Raw genomic sequence first — 12,770 nt, forward strand, 5'->3', positions numbered from 1 at the left:
AAGAAGTCAGCAGCCCAACCCAGGCTGCCCCCACACCTATCTCTAGCTGCTGTGGGGTCACCTCCCCTCTGCATCTGTTTAATAAAGACACAGAGAGGGCAGAGGAGATAGCATAATGGTTATGCAAAAAGACTCTGCTGCCTGAAGCTTCAAAGTCCCAGGCACAATCCCCTGCATTACCATGAACTGCAGCTAAGCAGTGCTCTGGTAAAAGAAAAAAAATCTTACTAATGCCAAGAAGATCCCACTCCACTGCCTGATCAAGCACTGGAATTCATGCCTCCCATACTGAGCAAAGACCCAGGTGGGAAAACAAAGAGGGAGCCTAGCTGATTGATTTTCCTCTGTCCTGTCCAACAATGACAACAATAACTACAATGATAAACAACTAGGGCAATAAAAGGAGAAAAACAGCCTCCAGGAGCAGTGCAGGTACCAAGCCCGAGCAATAACCCTGGAGCCAAATAGAAAAGATAAATAATACAAACTTATGCTAGGCTTTAATGCACAATCCTTAGCCTGAGAAACTGTAACATCTCTTAATCCCTAATTAATAATTTAACACTTAGCCAGTAACATGAAAGCCAAGTAGAATTCATTAATACCACAGAGAATATTAGAGTACAGAAAACATAAGATGAAATACTCTTTTTTAAATGTTTTATTACTTTTAATGAGAGAGATACAGAGATAAATAAACAGAAACACCAGAGCATGGTTTAGCTCTGGTTTTAGATGGTGCTGGGATTGAACTTGAAGTTCAATGCTCTTTATAGTCATTATTGTTTCAGAATGAAGCGGTTGGGTTGATTAAACAGTGTATAACACTTTGAAATCTAAAACACAAGGTCCAGCATCATAAGATTCAGGGTGTCGGTCTGGGCCTCTGCTCATCTCTATCTTAATGAATAATTTTAGAGCTCTGTTATAGCAAAATAGCTATGCAAAAAGACTTCTATGTCTGAAGGTTCAATTCACAGCCTCCAACTGGTGCGCCCTGTGATCAGGACAGTGTATGGTTTCTCATTCCAGGCGGCACTGCTGACTGTGGACTAGAAGCCTCAAGCAGGAACCTCTGGCTTGCTTTTACCATTAGGCCCCCTTCCAGTCTCCTGTCCTGTGGTTGTGAGAGAGCAGGGGAGGGACAGGCCATAGAGCTGTGTCCTCAATTCTGTGAGATTTCAGTATGTAATCTAGAGCCTCCCACATGCAAGGTCTGCACTCTGCCTGCAACACTACAGGGATTCAGGCCTGGTCATCTCAGCCCAGCCTTCATGCTGTCTCCCACCCCACATTCAATGTTCCTAAGAGTGTTAGTATAGTACAAGAGATAAGAAAGGGGGAGAGAGGGAGGGACACCACAGCACTGCCTCGTTTGAGTTTTAAGTTGCAGGTTTCACTGGCTTTACCACCTTCTCTGCTCATTAAATTCTGTTTATTGTTTAGTCTACATTTTGCATTATTCTTTTGAAACTATGTTATTTATTTGGAAGACACAGATCAGTTGTGGTGATAGAGACCTGTAGCACTGTTTCACTTTTTGTGAAGTTTCCCCCCTGCTTGGTAGTACTGAGGCTTTAACCCAGTGCATTATAACATGTGTGCAGCACTCTCCTTCCCCTACTGTATTTATTTTTCTACTAGAACACTGGTACACTCCAGCTCATTGTGGCAAAGGGAATAGAGCCTGTGACTTTGAAACCTCAGACATGAGATTCTTATTGCATCATCACTGTGCAGCCTCCACCATCCTGATGAGTCTCAGCTGGCTGTGCTTACGACTAAATTTCCCATAAGTAACTTCGTGCCCCACCTGCAGTGAGTCAAATTCAAGAGTGAAGCTTGTTCACAGGTGTATATCTTTTTGTCCTCTCTCCCTAACCCTTCTATTTTTTATAGTCTATCTAATTAAAATGAGAAATAATGGGAGTCGGCGGTAGTGCAGCGGGTAAAGCCACGTGGCGCAAAGCACAAAGCACTGGGGTAAGGATCCGAGTTCGAGCCCCCGGCTTCCCACCTGCAGGGGAGTCGCTTCACAGGGGGTAAAGCAAGTCTGCAGGGGTTGAATATCTTTGTATCCCCCTCTGTCTTCCCCTCCTCTCTCCATATCTCTCTGTCCTATCCAACAACAACATCAATAAGACACAATGACGATAAAACAAGGGGGGAATTTAAAAAAAGAAATATTAAGAAATAAAATGAAAATATGGCCACCAGGACTAGTTCATCCGTACTTGCTGTGCCACAGTAATAACTTTGTTGGCCATAAAAAAAGAGAAATTTCTCTTTGTTCATAATTTCCACATCCAATGTAAACCTGTTTTAAAGCTCTCTCTCTCTCTATATATATATATATATATATATATAGAGAGAGAGAGAGAGAGAGAGAGAGCTCAGAAGTATACCTCAGTGTGTTAGGGACTAGGCTTCATCCTTGGTTGTGCCCATGACAATACAAGTTCACTCTGTGATGTGTGTATTTCAATATGTGTGCCACTGCTTGGCCTAGCAAATCCCCTCAGCACAAGTGCTTTTGCATGAATGAATGGCACATTGGACTCACAAAACTGTCTTTCTTTCCCGAAGTCATTTCTCAACATGGCTCTTCCCATGCCTGTGCTTTCTGTCATTTTATAGATGCTATTGGGGAGTCGGGCGGTTAAGCACTGCAGTTAAGCGCAAGCAGTGCAAAGCACAATGGCTGCCTCAAGGATACCCGTTCGAGCCCCCAGCTCCCCACCTGCAAGGGAGTCACTTCACAGGCGGTGAAGCAGGTCTGCAGGTGTCTATCTTTCTCTCCCCTGCTGTCGTCCCCTCCTTTATCCATTTCTCTCTGTCCTATGTAACAATGACAACATCAATAACAACAATAACTACAACAACAATAAAAATACAACAAGGACAACAAAAGGGAAAATAAAGATTAAATATAGATTCCATTGAGAGTTGCCAAATAGGAGCACAGCTACATTCTGCTGTGTGACCACAAGGTGGCAGCAACCCATGTACTTCTGTGTATGTGTTTTGTAAAATGAGAGTAGATCAGGTATTGTCGACTATAGATGTCAAGGTTTGAATTGCACACACGATTCCCAAAAATCATTCTTCTAGGGTGTATTGATCCCCCGTTTTGCTTTCTAGGTGGATGGGGTTTCTTTACTGGTCTAGGGAGACTCCATTGGGAGCTTCTGAATTCCTGTGCTCTGCTGAATTCTGTTGTATGTCCACAAGAGGGCAGCACAAAAGCAGAAGAGAGATTCCTTGAAGGCTCCCTAGAGGCACTTGTCAAGGAGATTACTGACAGGGCTTCTGAGCATGGCTGAAGAGCATTGCCTATCAAAGTGCAGGCATCATCTGTAAGGCGGGTCTCAGAAAATAGCCCTCCAATGAGAACCCAGATAGGGGCTATGGGGTGCATGTTTAGAAGAACAAGCCAGTAAGAGTCCAGCAAAGGGGCCTTATAGACCTGATCAGGGAGTGTGAGGGGTGGGCTGGGAAGGCTGTCTTTCAGTCTTCTGATCTATCAAAAACCAAGAATACTGACCTTCCTAGGGGGTCCCTAAGAACTATCCAATCAGCAAAGGTAGTGGGCCAAGGGTTGGGCTCAGAACAGCTGGCCTAAGAGAGCCCAGGTGCCTACACTTGGGGGCATGTATCTGAAAACCAGCCAATCAGAGTCAAGCAGAAGTGCTTCAATGGGTCCTCACAGAGGTATTAACAAGGAACTTCTGGGGAGCACAATGTAGGTGGTTCTGGACATTAAATGCCAATCACTCAGGAAGAGTACTGACCCTTCCAGTCCCTGGGTGGATCCAGGCATCCCTGGCTAATGAAAGTACAGTAAAGTCAAGCTGGCATGCAGTCCCTGAACATTCTAGGGCTGCCAGGGGTTTAAGAGCTGGCCTTGGGGAATCCAGCCATCTCCTGATAAATGTCAGCAGGCACTAAGTTTCTGTTAAGAATTTCAAGAACTGACAGTGCCTGGCTCCTGCTAGCAAAGGAAATTTGAAACACCTCTTACAGCTTTGGCCCTGAGGAGATACGTAGGAATCCCTCCTGGAGCCTTCAGGCTGGCTGACTCCTGACCCCAGGTTATTGGCCCAGAGATGTGCTCCTAGTTTAGTGGCCTTCTAGCCATAGGTGAGAATATTGCCTAGACAGAAGAAGGAAGTTCAAGTTTCAAAACAATTTGACCTCATGAGGCACTTGGAAAAGACATTTCACATCAGAAGTCAGGTCAATCAAAGCACCCTCTTTCTAAACCCTGGAAGCTTCAGATTTTGTGTGGAAAACTTGTCACTTGTGTGGTCATCAGTGCCACATATCCTTCAAATTCGACACACATATGGGGAAAATGTAATGTGCCAGTGGCATGTAGTTTCACATCTCTTGACCTGGCCTCTCATGGGATAAGGAGAAGGACGCTGTGCAGGAGGCAGAGGAGGGCTGGAATTGCAAACAGCAAATTTTGCAGTGTAAACTACCTTTGACATAGCACAACATGGTTAATAATACCCTAAGGCAGGAATAAAGAAACAACAGTGATAACCAACACTCTACCACACACACACACACACACACACACACTCAATTTTTCCTGAGATAACTTGGATTGGAGTTGCTGTATTGTCGCCAAGTAAGATGTCAAAGTTTCATGGGTGGAGAGGGAAGTGTTAAGTTTCTGGAATATGAAGGAAGAGAAGTGCCTAGAGCCGTTAGATAGTTACATAGTTAACGAAGGGAGCCTGGGTGGAGGGACACCTGGTTAAGTTCACAGAAAACAATGTGTCAGGACCCCATTTTGAGCCCCTTGTCACCACTTACCTGGCTGAGGAAAAGCTGAGCTAGTGGCAAATCAGAGCTGCAGCTGTCTCTCTGTCTCTCTTCCTCTCTTCCTGATTGGTTCCCTGCCCTATCAATTTCTGACCATCTCCTAGTAAATAAGAAAAATTAAAATAATGTACATAAATACAGGAAAAGTGAGAAATATTATCCCTGTGCCCACTGTTATATTTAACTGCTGAATGTAAACCATTCACCCCCAGTAAAGAACAGTGAATTATTGAGGTTACAAACATTTTAAGTAAAATAGTGACAATTCTTTAAGCCATGCAATTCAAATCCATTGTGCATTGGATGTCACTAACATGAACTAAGATAATGTGTAGAGTTTGTGACAGGAATTGTATTGTGCATCAAAAGATCCCTAAAATTACAAAATAAAATATACCAAGCAGAAGAAAATACTCCCCATGGGATACCTGTCTAAATAAATAAATATGCAAATAAATGGGGAGGATCTAGGAAAAATTTTGGAAAACACTTAAAAATGAAAAGCTCAAGAAGAACAGATGATGGCAGTATTGTCCAGACAGACTGCTGAGAAACTGATGACTGCTTCAGAAGTTCCCTGACACTTCAGTGTTCAGGGAATTGAAGATTTATGGAGAATGAAAACAAACACATATGTATTGAACCTTAGACTAGAAAATAAAGAGGCAATTTCTGTGCTATGATCATTACAATAAGGATACTGCTAGAAATGCTATTAGAAATGTTATTGGAAAGTTCAATTATTTATAATTGTAGTGAATCCTGCTCTAAGTATGTGGCCACTTATTTATGAAAAATGAGTCTCGTACAAACGTGGTATTTCCAGATTGAGATCAAATACATGGGTCATCAATTCTAAAAAAGATATATATATATATAGATAGATAGATATAGATATAGATAAATATTCACAAGCTCAGTGATAGTTAGCATATACCTGTATTGTGAATTTGCAGGTATAATTGCCACCCTCTCTAGTCCTGGCTGCTTCTCTGGGTGATATATATATCTTTATTATAAATTCTGAAAATACAGGCATGGATATGAGGAGACAAAATATGGCTTGTGCCAGAGAGACTTCCAAGGCTGAGGCTCCAGTAGCCAAATTGTAATCACCAACACAGCAAGCCAGAACTCAGCAGTGCTCTGGTAACTCTCTTTGTATATCTGGGCCTGTCAGTAAAATAAGGATATAAGTAAAATATTAATGAGTGGAGACAGAATGAGTGAGAACATTTGAGAGGCAGAGACAGAAATGTTGGAGAAGAACTAGACGCTGAAAGAAACCATAGCACCAAAACCTCCTGCTCTGCTTTCATTCTTGACAGGTTCAAACCTGGGTTGTAGAGATGGTAAGGCAGCAACTCTCATGCCCACAGACCCCCAGACCTACACTAGGCTTTCCATATAATTTTCTACCAGGCATGGACAAGTGTGAATATGTGTGTGTGCATGTGTGTATGCATGTGTGCCTGTGTGTGTGTGTGTGTGTGTGTGTGTGTGTGTGTGTGTGTGTGTGTGCTCAGAGCTCATCTATACTAGTCTCACTGCATGGCTGCTAGGTAGCCACCCTCACCTGCAACCTAACTACAGACACCCCACCTGGTCAGGGACAGGCCAGGTAACCCAGATTCTGCCTAAGTAGGAATGCATATGTAAAGGGACAGTCATGTCTGACTCTCCATAGTTCTCACTTTAATCACCTGCCTCACTATCATCCAGAAACTTTCACCCACAGGGAAAGCTGGGCCACCCCTCAGCATTCAAGGGCATGAGCCTGGCCAGTCCTGTTTGGCTGCCTTCTCAGCCTCCAGACTCTCAGTCCACTTCTCAGGGCATCAGACTACAAGCTAGCAAGCACCCAGGCAGAGCTGTATTTTCAACATGGATGGGAACTCTGCTTGAGCAAACAACAGTGGATGAACCCAACCCCTTACACCTACCCTTCAGGCTCTGCTAAGGAAATTGCTCCTGTAGCCTCTCACAGCCCTGAAAGATGTTGTCCAGGTATCCACACATCACACTCAGAGAGATTCCCAAAAGAGGGCTTGCATGAGTCTCCCATGCAATGTCGCTCTGCGGGCAAAAACCAGAAGTTTCCCTGGCCAGCACTTTGCTACGGAAAGACAAAAGACAAAAGGAAGATGTGTGCCTCTATTGGCTGAGTCAGGAGCTTCCAGTGGAAATCAAAGACGCACCCTCCTGAGTGCTTGGCTGCTTCTAACAAATGCACTTTGAAACACCTGTTAAAGCTTGGTCCCTAAGAAGATACTCAGGTATCCTTCCAGGAGCCTGTGGACTGGTTGACCTCTTGACCCCGGATCATTGGCCCAGAGTTGTGCTCCGAGTTTGGTGGGCCTTATGGCCATAGATGAGAATATTGCCTAGACACAAGAAGAAATTTCACGATGCATGCACTGACTTCCACTAAAGGCCCAGTGAAGAAGGCACGTAGACACAGTTCTTCTTCTAGCGTTTGCCCTTCTTCTGTAGCCAGTCAACAGCGTCAGGTTGAGCCTGATGTCAAGTTTCAAGACCTCCTTTGAATCTGGAGAGGTGGCAGTCATTGATTATGTGGGTCATAGTCTGTCTGTAGCCACAGGGGCAGTTCGGGTCGTCTCTGGCTCCCCAGCGATGGAACATAGCAGCACACCGGCCATGGCCTGTTTGATAGCGATTGAGGAGAGCCCAATCATAACGTGCGATGTCAAAGCCGGGTTGACGCTTGCAGGGGTCTGTGATGAGGTGTTTGTTCTTTACCTCAGCTGACTGCCAGCTCTGTTTCCAAGAGACTGGAACAGAGAAGTTCAGTGTAGGCATAGGGGACCAGATTGGGTGACGAGACGTCAAGCGTTGGACAGGGTGGGCAAAGATATTCGCTTATATTGGCAGGTCCGGTCGAGCGTAGACGTGGGAAATGAACTTAGATGATGCCGCATCCCGACGAATATCTGGCGGGGCAATGTTGTTAAGAACTGGCAGCCATGGAACCGGGGTGGAATGGATGGTTCCAGAAATTATCCTCATGGAGGAATATAATTTGGAATCGACCAAGTGGACATGGGGGCTACGGAACCCTACTGGGGCACAGTATTCTGCAGTGGAATAGCATAATGCCAGAGATGATGATCTTAGTGTGGAAGCACTCGTGCCCCATGAGGAGCTGGCCAGTCTTGCAATGATGTTATTCCTCGCGCCCACCTTTACTGCAGTTTTTATGAGATGTTTGTGAAATGACAGAGTGCGATCGAGAGTAACGCCAAGAAGACTGGCTGGGCTTCATGCCGGATTCTTGTATCACCAAGCTGCACAGTAAGCTCATGCGAGGCCGAGGCATGGTGTAGATGGAAAACAGATGATACCGTTTTTGCAGTGCTAGGGATTAGTCGCCATTTTTTACAGTAATCAGATATCAGAGACTTGTCTTTCGTGAGTGTTTCCTCGAGGATGTCAAACTTGGATGCCTGAGTTGCACAGCAGATGTCATCGGCGTAGATGAACTTCCTTGAAGAAGTTTCTGGGAGGTCATTGATGTAAATATTAAATAGCGTAGGAGCCAGAACAGAGCCCTGGGGGAAGCCACTTGAGACAAGTCTCCATCTGCTAGACTTGTCACCCAGATGCACCCGGAATCTTCTGTTTTGGAGAAGAAACGATATAGTGTTGGCCACCCATGGAGGCAGGCATCTTGAGATCTTGACTAGGAGACCACGGTGCCAGACCATGTCATAAGCTGCTGTGAGATCAACAAAGACAGCACCCGTCTTTAAATTCTTCTGGAATCCATTTTCAATATAAGTTGAGAGGGCTAGGGCTTGTTTGCAGGTAGATCTTCCTGGGCGGAAACCAGCTTGGGCGGGTGATAGGAATTTCTCTGTAAGATGAGAAATATGTGACACAGTGAGAGAGACAGAATGACAGAGACAGAAAAGGACAAAAATTCTGGCCCTGTGTTGATCAGTGCTGGAGCACTGAAGACATACTATCCATGTCCAATGCATACTTCTTATGAGTGGTATTGTTATTTTATGTTTCTGACGAAGGGGAACACTTCAAACATCTAGGTCTCAGCCACTCTGAAAGGCAACACTTGGCATGCAGCCCATTCTCCTAAACTGCCATTGCCTCTCCAAATTGGAAGTAGTATTAGTGATGCTCCAGCCAAGAGATGCAGGCTGGCTGATTGAATCCCCCTGGTCCAGACTCAGCCTGTCCTGTGTGCAGGTAACTATACTCTATTTCTTCTTTTATTTACATTTTCTTGTAGGACTTGGTGCACAAAAGGAGGAAGAGGTGAGCAGATGATTTGTCAAAGGTATCTTGTGTTAAGAGAGTTTTGAAGAGTGATAAGAAGAATATGAATTGCTCTGTGAGATGAATCTCAAGACTGTGGCTGGGAAGGGCCAGGTCACTCCCTATAACCACTATAATCCAGAGCTGAGCAGTGCTCTAACTAAAAGATACTGTTCAAATATCTGTATGTTATGTATGTGTATATATATATATATATATATATATATTAATTACACTGATGTAACCATTTTGTACAGTGGATTTGATATGACATTAAAACAATTGATTGTTAAAACCTGGAGAGAAACTTAGCATCAAGATAAGAATTGTGAAATGGAGTAATATATCCAAATCATTAGGTATATGCAGCTCCTATAGGACCGAGCAAAAAAAAGCTCGAGAAGGAACTTATCCAGGAAAGTCTCTACATGGACAGCCACCACAACAAGCTTCCTAGTCTGGGAACACACACAGAGCAGCTGCTAGTTCCCAGTGCAGGTCTCAGGGCAGAAACATCTCCCTATTCAGTGTATTTATATCTGAAAATAAGTAAAGTGACCAAGGGCCAAGGAGAGCAAGAATGGTGACAATATTCATCTGTAATCCATAATGTGCCAAATGTTATGTACGAAATCACCTTTGTCACAGTGATTCTGTGGTTCTCTCTTTCCCTCACACACACACACACACACACACACATGCCCACATCCACACAGGGATGCGCAATGGACAGCTTTTACAAGGCTGGGCACTGAGGGCACTGAGGGCCCTGAGGGCCATAGGCTGAACTCCACTTCACACTTCCTGGAAGCTCGCCCAGCCTTTAAAGGCCAGCTCTGGACTCCCATTGGCGGGTTTCCTTCAGAAGGCCCGCCCATAGGGAGAAACCAGGTTCAGATAGACCAGAGGCCTAGGAGACGCCCAAAACCACTGCCAACAATCTCATTGGCCAGTGTTATTGGCCACGCCCAGGAGGCTCAGTGCCCCTAGTCAGTGATTGGCCAGCGGCCTTGAGCACCGCCCACATGTCCCTGCAGTATGCTCATTGGACCACCACTGGAAGGCCTGCCCACCAGCCACTTTCACTCGACTCTGATTGGCCTGGTGTCCCGGGACACACCCCCAGCTACCTTATCTTGGCTCCCATTGGTGGGCTGCTCTCTGAGGGGGTGGCCTCTGATAGGCCAGGCCCTAGGGCATGCCCAGAAAGGTCACTGCCCCTGGCCCATGATTTTCCAGCCTCCTGGGCTCCACCAACAAGGCCCACCCTAGGTGCACATTGGACAGCCTCCCGAGGGCCTAGCCCCCAGGCACTTCTGCTGGACACTGATTGGCCAACATCCAGAGGCACGCCACCCAGAGCAGGCACCTGGGCTCTCATTGGTGGGATGCTCTCCTAGGCCCACCCTCGCAACTCCTCCTCAGTTCTCATTGGCCAGCTCTAGGTTCACGTCCCTGAAGATCATGCTCCTCTTCTATGATTGGTCAGCTGTCTCTATGAATACACACACGGCCTTCCCCTCATGCTCATTGAGCATGGGCTTTAAGGGCCGCCCCTGGGGACTTTCAGCCATCCTCTGAAGGCCCTGTTTCTGGACACACAACCCCCCACAGCTCCTGTCTTGGCCTTTTCTTAGGACACTGTCTGCACTAGGCTGGCCATGATCTTGGGGCACACCCAGAAACACTTTTGCCACTCTCCTTGGCCACTGCCTCCAGGGCACTTGCTCCAAGGAGCCTCAGTACTTCACTGGTGCTGCCCTCTTGTGGACACTCAGCAGAATGCAGCTGAGCACAGGGATTCACAAGCTCCCAGTAGAGTCATCCCAGAGTGAAACCCCATTCACTTGCAAAGACAAATAGGGGGTTCCCCCTACCCCACAGGAGAGAATAGATGTCTAGGGCAGTCTATGTCAATTTCAAACCTTGCTCTGCATGGGACACAAATCCCGGAGTTCTCCTCATTCCACAAAATCACTACACTCAACTACCGGATTTGATGCCACCTTGTGGACACACAGCAGAAGGCAGCTGAGCTCCCCATGCCACTCCCAATTGAGTCTTCACAGAAAATTACACACAGCATAGGAATAGCAAAGGGAAGAACCAAGGCGAAGATCACCTGGGAGAATGAACAACAGTATCCCGAATCCAATGTGCCATTCATACTTGCAGAAGCACTTGTGCAGTGGAAATTTTCTTTGTCAGAGCACAACCAAGTTCCAAAACCCCCCCCCCCCCACGTGGATCAAGGTTTTGATTCCCTCACAGGTTCCTCCAAAAGTATTGGTGGCAGAGGCTAAGTGGCTGAGTTCCAAGAAGCCAATGGTGCTCTCAGACTCCATCCCTTGTTCCGATCTCATTGATCTAGGGCCAGAACTTCCCCCACCTTATTCCGCAGGTACCAGAGGACAGAACAACCACCCTCCCTGTCAACATCCAACAGTTCCTCTGCCTCAAGATAAGGGAGATCAGCACGCCACAGGACCTGCATTTGGCCTCCAGCCCCAGCAGGGGCAGAGGGAGCCCACATTGTCAGAACCCACTTCAGTCCCTAAGGCACTCCCGCTGTGAGCAGTAGGTTCCCCAGATGAGGAAGGGAACCAGACACTCTATTATTGGCCATTCTCTACCTCTGGCTTGTATAATTGGAAAACTCAGAACCCCCCTTCTCTCAAGACCCTAAGACATTGATTAACTTGTTATATTCTGTTATCTTTACAAATCCAACTACCTGGGATGACTGCCAGCAGCTCTTAGAGGTCTTGTTTACCACGGACGAGAGAGAAAAGATCCAGAATGAGGCGCGGAAAGCCATCCCTGGGCCCAATGGGAGGCCCACCCAAAATCCAGGCCTAATCGCAGTGGCTTTCCCATTGACCCGACCCTCCTGGGATTTCAATTCAGCAGAAGGTAGGGAGCGTCTCCATGTCTACTGCCAGACTCTAATGGCCCCGAGCAGCGGCTAGGAAGCCGACTAACCTAGCCAAAGTGGGGGACATGAGGCATGGACTGCAAGAAATTCCTGCAGCATTTCTAGAAAGAATCATAGAGGCTTTTAGGCAGTTCACACCCATGGACCCTGAAGCAGAGGAAAGCAAGGCAGCTGTGATAATGGCATTTGTCAATCAGTCGGCTTTAGACATCAGAAAAAATTGCAGAAGGTAGATCGACTAGGGGAAAAATCCTTGAGGGACTTGGTAGAGGTGGCAAAGAAAGTTTATAACAACAGAGAAAACCCTGAGGAGAGGGAGGAGCAGCTGAGGGCTGAAGAAGGAAGTACTGGGCTGCTGAAGGGAAGAAGCAGAGTAGGGAATTGACAAAAATCCTGTATGCCGTCACTCAAGGAGACAGACATGTAAGAGAAAGAGATAGGGGGTCAGGACAGAAAAAAAGAAAGAAGAAAAAAGGGGGGAGAGAGAAAAAGGTTAGAGAAAGACCAGTGTGCTTACTGCAAAGAGAAGAGACATTGGGCAAAAGAGTGCCAAAAGAAGACCATGACAAACAAACTTAAGCAGGTCCTGCTGGCACAGGAAGATAGTGACTAGGGATGTCTCGGTTCAGAGTCCCTCCCTGAGCCGCAGAGAACACTAGAAGTGGAGGGCAGCCTGTGAGCTTCCTGGTGGACACTGGGGCCCAACACA

Source organism: Erinaceus europaeus, chromosome 15 (genome assembly GCF_950295315.1).
Source record: "Erinaceus europaeus chromosome 15, mEriEur2.1, whole genome shotgun sequence".
Lineage (NCBI taxonomy): Eukaryota > Metazoa > Chordata > Mammalia > Eulipotyphla > Erinaceidae > Erinaceus > Erinaceus europaeus.